This window comes from Triticum aestivum, chromosome 3D (assembly GCF_018294505.1).
Source record: "Triticum aestivum cultivar Chinese Spring chromosome 3D, IWGSC CS RefSeq v2.1, whole genome shotgun sequence".
Lineage (NCBI taxonomy): Eukaryota > Viridiplantae > Streptophyta > Magnoliopsida > Poales > Poaceae > Triticum > Triticum aestivum.
The window spans coordinates 382,098,948-382,108,158 of record NC_057802.1 but is presented as its reverse complement, the minus strand read 5'-3'; the positions used below and the strand labels follow the sequence as shown (position 1 = coordinate 382,108,158).

General features: G+C 47.8%; 1 pseudogene; it reads right to left on the bottom strand.

Annotated features, from left to right (window-relative positions):
- The window catches only part of LOC123076318 (probable amino-acid acetyltransferase NAGS1, chloroplastic), a 33,478-nt pseudogene extending 27,282 nt beyond the window's left edge, over positions 1-6,196 (bottom strand).
- Positions 6,197-9,211: the final 3,015 nt, after the last annotated feature.

Here is a 9,211-nt window from a genome sequence, read left to right as displayed (position 1 = left end):
GCAAGGACGACGAGGTGCAGGTCAACTGCAACCTTCTCCTTCGGAGCTGCGCCACAAGTACAACGTGCGCTCCATCCCTATCCGCAAGGACGACGAGGTGCAGGTCGACTGCAACCTTCTCCTTCGGAGCTGCACCACAAGTACAACGTGCGCTCCATCCCTATCCGCAAGGACGACGAGGTGCAGGTCGACTGCAACCTTCTCCTTCGGAGCTGCGCCACAAGTACAACGTGCGCTCCATCCCCATCCGTAAGGGCGACGAGGTGCAGGTCGACTGCCTCCTCCTCAAAGCTGCATTTCAAGCATAAAGATTATTCCAAATGAAGAACAAGATTCACTCGACGGCAAACACGAGCATATTCAGAGATAAAACAAGTTCGGATAAATCCTAAAGTTCCGAACCACGGATCGAAGTACTCGGGCTTCAAACCTGAAGGAGTTTAACGATTACAAAATCACTCGGCATTCCTAGGCAAATTTAAAGTGAGGCATAAAGTTTGTTCATTCCGCAGGAGGTGGGCTAGCAGGATCAACGAACTCGTCCAGGTCAATTCCGTCAGCAATCCGAGTGGCAGCAGCGATGAAGGTCTCCATGAAGGATTGGAAGTCGTGCCTTTTGGTGTTGGCAACCTTGATTGCTGCTAGCTTGTCTTCTCGCGCCTCCTTGTAGTGGACGCGTACCAGGGACAGAGCCACGTCAGCGCCGCACCGCGCAGAAGACTTCTTCCAATCTTGCACACGGCTGGGGATCTCGTTAAGTCGAGTCATCAAAGACTCAAGGTCATTCGGAAGAGTCGCCCTTGGCCAGAGTGTTGTGTCGATCCTTGACACCACAACGTTCAAGCGAGCAAGATAGTCGATGACACCAGCGACGCGGGATTCCAGTCGGAGCACGTTCATGGCAGCTTCATCCTTCACCGGAGAGTTGATGGGGTCCAAGCTTGTCTCAACACGCCCAGTCTCTTCTTCAAAGTTCTGACAAAATTTTGCATGCACAATTCAAAGACAAGTCAATGATTGTACATCGAGTCGACAGCAACAAGTCAGTCGGAAGAAAGAAAATACCTTCAAGCATGACGAACAGCTTCTTGGCAAGATCTCCCAGATAATTTTCCAAGTCGTTACTCTTGCGGGCGGTTTCTTCAAACTTGTCATTCAAGGATACCTTGTCCTTCTTCAGACGAGTCACCTCCCTGTTGGCTTCATTCAAAGCAGTCTTCAGCTTGCTATTCTCTTCCTCCAGTTTGCCGACTGAAGCCAGCTTCTGGTCGGCGAGTGCAGTTTTCTCGTCAGCTGTTTTCTGCGCAGCTGCAAGGTCCATATCCTTCTTTGCCAGAGCTTGGTTCATTTTTTCTGAAAGAAACGATGATAAGCTCAGAGAAAAGAAACGAAAGCCACCTGGATCAGAAACAAAACAGTCGAACGAATTCCTTTTACCAGCAGCTTCATCCTAGGCCTTCTGCAAGTCCTTCTTGGCCAGCTCTAGATCGAGATTCAGCTGAATCTGCTTCTGCTCTAGGTCAGCGAAACGAGCTCCAAGGTCACAAGATTTCTGCAATCAAAGGACAGTCAGTCAGCAGGTGAAAGGTTAAACTCAATAAATTCTAAGACTACTGCCGAATCAAACATCCAACAGTAGTCTCGGGGACTACACCCAGTGGGTGCACTTGGCGTGCCCCCACTGGTCCAATTTTCACTCGAAACGGTCTGTCCAAGTTGAGTGTAAAAAAAAGAAGGTTGCTCTCACACCATAGTCGACTGCCCGCAGTCGACCACGGTCTCGGGGACTACACCCAGTGGGTGCACTCGGCGTGCCCCCACTGGTTCAGGTTCCACTCGTCATGGTCCGTCCAGGCCGAGTGAAGAAATTTCGATGCTCAGACCACAGTCGACTGCCCGCGGTCAATTATGGTCTCGGGGACTACACCCAGTGGGTGCACTCAGCGTGCCCCCACTGGTCAAAAGATTCAATCGACAACAACATTATCAGCTCAAAGTGCGAGTCTGTTCAGTGACAAATCACAACACCCAGTGGGTGTACAGATGCAAGGCGCAGACAGATACAAAGATTCTTTGAAAGTTTTCAGGTACCATATCCTAACAGAACAAGCCAGAAGAGTCAGTCAACGATCTGCTAACCTGGATGTTGCTCTGGAGAGCGGAGCTGGCATCATAAGCAGCTTGGCTGACTTCCCGCACCATCTTCATCTTCTCCATCATAATGCCCGCCTGTCGTATAGCCTCTTTTGCAGCACCCACCTGGTCCTCTGGGACGTGATGCGCAGCAAAAATGGATGGTGGGTCGACGGGAGTCTGTGCGGCTGATGCTGAAGGCTGAGCACTCGACGACACTATGGCGAAGGAGACAGAAGTCCGATTGGCATCGCCGGCGTCCTGAATTACCGGTTCCACCACCGGTGTCGACTGAGGCATCTTGCCAGCGGACGTTTTCCTGTTTCTCCTCACCAAGGGCCTCTGTGGCTCGTCCTCGTCATCGTCGGGGAGGTCAATGACGTTGAGAGGAGCCGTAAAAGATCAGTCGCCAAAAGATCATCTTTGATTGGTTATATCGCAGTTCAAACGACAAAGCAAAGACAAGATCGCAGAGATTATACCTGGCCGGGAGGTGACCGCATCTTCCATGTTCTCATCGTCATTTTTGTAAGCAGAGGTCCCAGAGGTAGCGGCACTGCTAGTTTCAAGATTCGATTGGTCAAACCAAGGAAAAACAAACAACACAGAATTTCGGGCAAAACTGAAGACAAGTCACTTACGCAGAGGCGACAGGGATGTCGATTTTGATTCTGGGCAGCGCCTTTCGAGTCTTTTGCGGTACGACCTTGGATTGTTTCAGAGCCTTTTCAGTCGGCGCTGGAGAAGATGTCCGAGGACGGTTTGACGACTGCCCAGTCGGAACGGTTACCTTGTCACGGGCGCTTGCGGGATCATGAGTAAGCTTGGATCGCCTTTCCCTGCGGGGAGGTGAGTCGACCTCCTCCTCATCACTCGGATAGTCGCTCTCCTCGTCCCCTTCACCGTCAGAATGCCACTCGCTGTTTTCACCTCCGCTCGCCTCTCCCTCTGGGTCCTGCTCCTGCTCCCCATTGGGCATCGAGTACATCTCAGTCAGGGCCTAGAAGACAACAAGCAAGACAAAGTCAGTCGGTTGACTATAAACGGTTGCATGATAAATCAAGATAGCACTCGGCAATTCAGAGTTGGACCTTGTCTGCTTCGTAAGATTGGTCGAGTGGAGGAATTTTCCTGGCTCCCCTGGGGTTATCTTTGTTGCCAGTGATACTCCTCAGCCACCCCTCCAACGTAGCTTCGTCGACTTCTTCTGGATGGATCCGAGTGGTTTCAGCAGTGCCCGAATACATCCACATCGGATGGTCACGAGCTTGAAGCGGTTGAATGCGTCGCCTGAGGAAGACCTCCAGCAAATCCATACCGGTTACCCCATCACGGACAAGTTGAACTACTCGATCGACCAGCACCTTCACTCGTCCCTTCTCCTCCGGGATCACCTTCAAGGTGGAAGGCTTCCCCACTCGGGCCATGGAAAAAGGGGGAAGTCCAGTCGACTGACCTGGAGTTGGCTGATCTTTGCAGTAGAACCAGGTCGACTGCCACCCTCGGACCGACTCCGGAAGGATCATGGCTGGGAAGGAACTTTTACCCCTCATCTGAATCCCGAGACCCGCACACATCTGGATCACTTTTGTCTTCTCGTCACTCGGATTGGCCTTTTTGACCGACTGGGAGCGACGTGTGAAAATGTGCTTGAAGAGGCCTCAGTGGGGTCGGCAACCCAAGAAATTTTCGCACAGAGACACGAAAGCACCAAGATATACGATGGTGTTTGGAGTAAAGTGGTGGAGTTGCGCCCCAAAGAAGTTCAAGAAACCTCGAAAGAAAGGGTGGGGAGGCAAGGAGAACCCGTGGTCGATGTGAGTAGCCAGGAGAACGCACTCACCCTCCTGCGGCTGCGGCTCGGTCTCGTTCCCCGGAAGTCGTGCCGATTCGTGAGGGATCAGTCCCCCCTTGACCAAGTCGTCGATGTCATCCTGACGGATCGCCGAGCGAATCCAGTCGCCCTGGATCCATCCCGGCGGCAGGCCGGACCTCGAGGAAGATGCGCCCCAGCTGGACTTCTTCCCCTTCGCCTTCGTCGTCGCCTTCTTCGCACGCTCCAGTGCCACCGTCTTCTCCTTCCCCATCGCGGCGAGCAGAGCTCGAAAGGGGAGGCGGCGGCGCTGGCGCAGGAGCGGATGCAGCGGAGAAAACTGAGAGGAAAAGAGAAGAATGAAGACGCACTGTTCAAAAAACCCTGACCCAGCGCCTTATATGGAGTCGCTTCTGAGTGACTGACCTGTAGGCCCGGGCAGTCTTATCAAATCCCGCAACAGTCGCGCCTGCGATACGTGGCGAAAAAGGTGGCGCAGAAATCGAGGCGTCCCTGCCTTATCCAGCCCGATTACTACGGCCTCCTCTGCCCCGCGCGCTTCCCAAAATTCGAACCCCGCGAGATCCGTGGACAGCAGAACAACTTGTCAGACGGAAGATCTTCTCTGTATCGGCACTCGAAGTTCTTTTAGCTGAAAGTTCACTCGACGAAAACCAAGAATGGACCAAGGCGACTGAAAAAGAAGTTGGCGCCACCACGATTGATTCGTCAGTCAGTACAAAACGCACCTGAAGCACGAAAAGTGGGTCGGCAATGTTTTCAACTCTTTCCTCACTCAAACCCTGATCCATTCGGGTGCTAATGATGAAGCTATGTACCTAGGGTAGGGTCATAGGACTGTCCAAGATACCCTCCCCAAAGACATCACCCTAAAACCAGAAGCATTCGAAGAAGAATCATCATCCACTCGACCATGAAGCGTTCCACTCGGAAGACTTGAAGTCACTCAACCATGGAGACTATCACTCGACCGGCAGAAGATCTAAAGCCACTCTGTACTGCAATGGTCGATCATTACGTCGTAGCTTTAATGGTCATTATGTCTCCTTATTACTAGCGTTACCAGTAATGCCCCCCTCTTGATGTACCTTAAATCCCTTGTAACGTGGGCTGGCTGGGGTCCTGGCGCACTCTATATAAGCCACCCCCCTCCACATGCACAAGGGTTCGCACCCCCTGTAACACACACGCATATAATCCAGTCGACCGCCTCCGGGCACCGTGACGTAGGGATGTTACTTCCTCTGAGAAGGGCCTGAACTCGTAAAACTCATGCGTACAACTTCTCCATAGCTAGGATCTTGCCTCTACATACCTACCCCCATTCTACTGTCAGACTTAGAACCACGACAGACGGCGATGTCTGGCGTTGTGGTGGTGTTGATGGCAGAGAGGCCTGGCAAGGTCGATGCGTCAGTACCTGATCTAAGGATGGATCGATGGACGAAGGAGATGATGGCGTTTGTAGCGTGCGCATGTGGTGCCCGCTGAAAGTGCGTCGGACCGGTGTGTAACCCAGTCCATGTATTGTGACTTGGATGGGGCATCCGGCATTCGATGTTAGGTATTGGTGCGATGTCTGTTTGGTATTAGACTCGGACATTCGGAACCCCTTCATCACGGGGATAGGAGTAGCGACATGTGTTGCCAAGATGGCGGCTTTAGACTTACTGATGTATTACCTTGTAAGGGCTTTGTGAATAATTAATAAAATGGTTGCATGCATCGCCCAGATGCAGAGGCCGGGGTACCTCCTCCTTTAAAAAAAGGTACAATAGGAAGTTAGTATCTCTGTCACATAACTTTGTCAACAGTTTTATTAGTATATTATAATTCATTTATTTTATTTCACTCTAGAAGTTAGCAAGATTATTGATTTTTCATCCAAATCTTTCCCTTCGATGTCATCCGGGCATAATAATAATAAATCTTTTGTAGGGTTCTTACAACATTAATCGGGGCGCATTTCATAAACAACCTCTTCTTCTAAATCCCTGATCCATGTTCTAGAAAAATTACCTATGCATCTTATTTTAAGATGGTGTAAAATGTACGTCTGGATTACCACTATCGTGCACTTAACCTTAAGCAAAGAGAAGCAGGATCCTTTTGATCTAGAGCGATATATGCCTGCAGGATGCTGTCGAGGTTTGGCCCAGAGATGAGGACGATAAACGTGCTCCCTCTCTAGCCGCGAATGTAGAGCCATGCCTCTCGGAACCACCCCATGAACGTCCTAGCACCTTCCTCCGCCTCTGTTAACCTCGTTCCTCCACACCTCAACAGTGGCGGATCTAGAATTTGAACAACATGGAGGCAACATTACAAAGGGTAATAATTTTTTTGTCAAAACAAATTACAAATAGTTAATAAAGTACTGAATATGCATATGAATGCACTAGTAAAAAATATTCTGCAGAGGCCGGGGGTATTCCTCTTTTCCATAAAAAAATATTCTGCAAATTGTATATGGGGACCATGGCCCCCACCACCCCACCCCTAGATCCGCCACTGCACCTCAAGCTTGCTGCTAGGCACCGATGCACGTGAACGCAATGGCGCATCCTCACGCTACTAGTAGACCGGGGCCGCACTGATCCCACCGCGGCCGCCGGTGTCGGCAAGCCCACGCCGACGAAGAATGCCGCCATGAGCTCGTGACCAGACGAAGGCGTGGGGAGTGTCAGCGTTTATTGCTACCTTGAAATGTGAGCATGGCAGAAGTAGAAAGCCGGATCGTGAATGATATGCAGAGCTCAACGGGGTTCCGTCCAGTTTTCGTTGGCGCGCGGAGGGATCTGGAGAGACTAGGGGAGGATCCCTGGGCGGGGGCTTAGTGCTTTGATCAGTGAAAGTGCACAACAAGAAATCATGGTTTGAACTATTATGTATCGTAGCAAATTAATTTGGAGGACACCAGATGCAAAAGTCTTCAACTCACAGGACAGAGCGACCAGCCGGGAGGCTCTTCAAGGTCAGGGATTACTGCAAGACCATAACTATTCTCTTTGTTTGCATGTTATATCACCATATATTTTGTGTCTCTACAAACAAACTGGTCGCATGAATGCTTTAACTCTCCATAACCCGCACGCGCCAAATGGCAAAACGCCATGTCCGAATCATCAAACTAGGCTGCTTACTAATAGGAGGAGCATCAATGCATGTCACCAATTTTTCCTCAATTTGACATACGGAAAAATGTTTATAGGGAAGATATTTAATTTGTTTTGGCAAAATGTTAGACATGTATTGGAAATTTTTTGTTGACATATGCAAAAAAAGTATTATAATAACCAAAAGAACAAAGAAATCTTAAAAAAGAAATGAAATAAACAAAAGAAAAAAAATAAAATGATAAAAAAACAAATGCAAAAAGCAATAACAGAAGAAGAAGAAACCAGAAAATGATAAAAAGAAGAAGAAAACCAAAGGAAAGAAAGAAAAAAGTTGAAAAAGAAAAGAAAAAAAATAAAAAGATGGAAAAATATTGGGGGAAACAGGATCATTGCCCTGATGGTAGGCTGCACTAGCTATGAGCCATTATAACCTTGTTGAAATCCTAGGAACCCCTTTTTTCTCCTTTCTTTTCTTTTAAGTATACACACTATCGGGCCGGCCCAGTTGAACTATTCCCTTTAGCGGGAGTAGCTTCTATTCGGCTTAAGGCGAGGGGCGCTGCTGGAGGAGGTCCAGAGTCCGGTCCGTTCTAGCCAAGCCATTCGGGCTCTCACACTAAATTTTGTGCGATCTGCTAGTAAGCCTACTACGGCCCCTAGACTGAATCAATGGAGAAAACCACTGCAAGGTCAGCTTATTCTCAAAGTGGATGCTTCTTTTTCAGAGGAAGACAACTCAGGGGCCTGCGGTGCGATTATCACAGATAGCAGTGGGATGTTCGTGGGTGCAGCAACGGCAAAATTAGAGCATGTGGCTGACGTGGTTTCAGCTGAAGCGGCTGCTCTTGTTGAAGGCCTTAAACTTGCCAGCAGGGTTGGAGCTAACTCTATCTTGGTACAATCAGATAGCGTGATCATTGCAGAAGCCCTTCAGCAAAATTTTGGACACTCAATGGTTGCGGCTCCAATACGGAAAACTTGTCGATCCTTGTTAAGTGATTACGGGAAGGTCTTATTAGAGCATTGCAATCGTGAATCTAATACGGGGCCCCATGCACTAGCTCAAAATGGACGTGATGATTCGCCAACTTTGTGGTTGGACTCACCTCCGGATTTTATTTCCAGTCTTTTAGCGAATGATGTAACGTTGTTTAAATTAATAAAGCTAGTCATGGAGGCCTTTTCCTAAAAAAAATGCGAGAGGCGCTGCTATTTCTCGCGTTCAGCGAGCAAGGCGCTGCGCTCGTGCCGGGGGTAGCCCCAAACGGCCTACATATATATTTAAAAATGTTGAATAAGTATTAAAAATGTTGAACAAATATTTAAAAAATGTTGAACATGTATTAAAAATGTTTAAAGAGTATATGAAAAATGTAAAACAAGTATATTACAAATGTTGAACAAGTATTGGAAAATGTTGAACAAGAATTTTAAAAATGATGAACAAGTATTGAAAAAGTTGAATAAGTATTAAAAATGTTGAACGGGTATTAGAAAAATGTTGAAGGGTATATGAAAAATGTTGAATAACTATTAAAATATTGAAGAAGTATTCGAAAAATGTTGAATACGCGGCCGGACAATGTTGAACATGTATACAAAATTTGTCGATCACTTGAAAAAGGAAAACCAAACAAAAGATGGAGAAAAAAGGAATCAAAAAAGAAGAAAAAAGAGAACAAAGAATGTACAATGAAAAAATTAAAAGAAATGAAAAGAAAACAAATTATATAAACAAAAAAGGAAGCAGGAGAAAAAACCCAAAAAAAAGGAAAGAAATTTTAAAAAAGAGAAATAAAAATAAAACCTCCCGTATTTTACGTCAAGTGGAATGTGACTCTCATATGCAACACGAAGCCGATTGTGGCACAGTGGCAAGCAGCTCTATGCATGACCCAAACGCCCCAGGTTCAAATCCCCTAGTCGTCGCGTTAAGGCGAGATATAGAGCATGATTGGTTCGATGCCAAAAGTTGGCATGCCAATATTTGGCAAATACCAAATGTTATTGGTTGGTTATCAACTTTTCTTATCAACCTCACAAAAAGTTGCCAACATTTGGCAACTTTTGATTTTGCCAAATGTTGGCATCAAACCAATTATGCTCATAGGTCCCGGGAAAACCC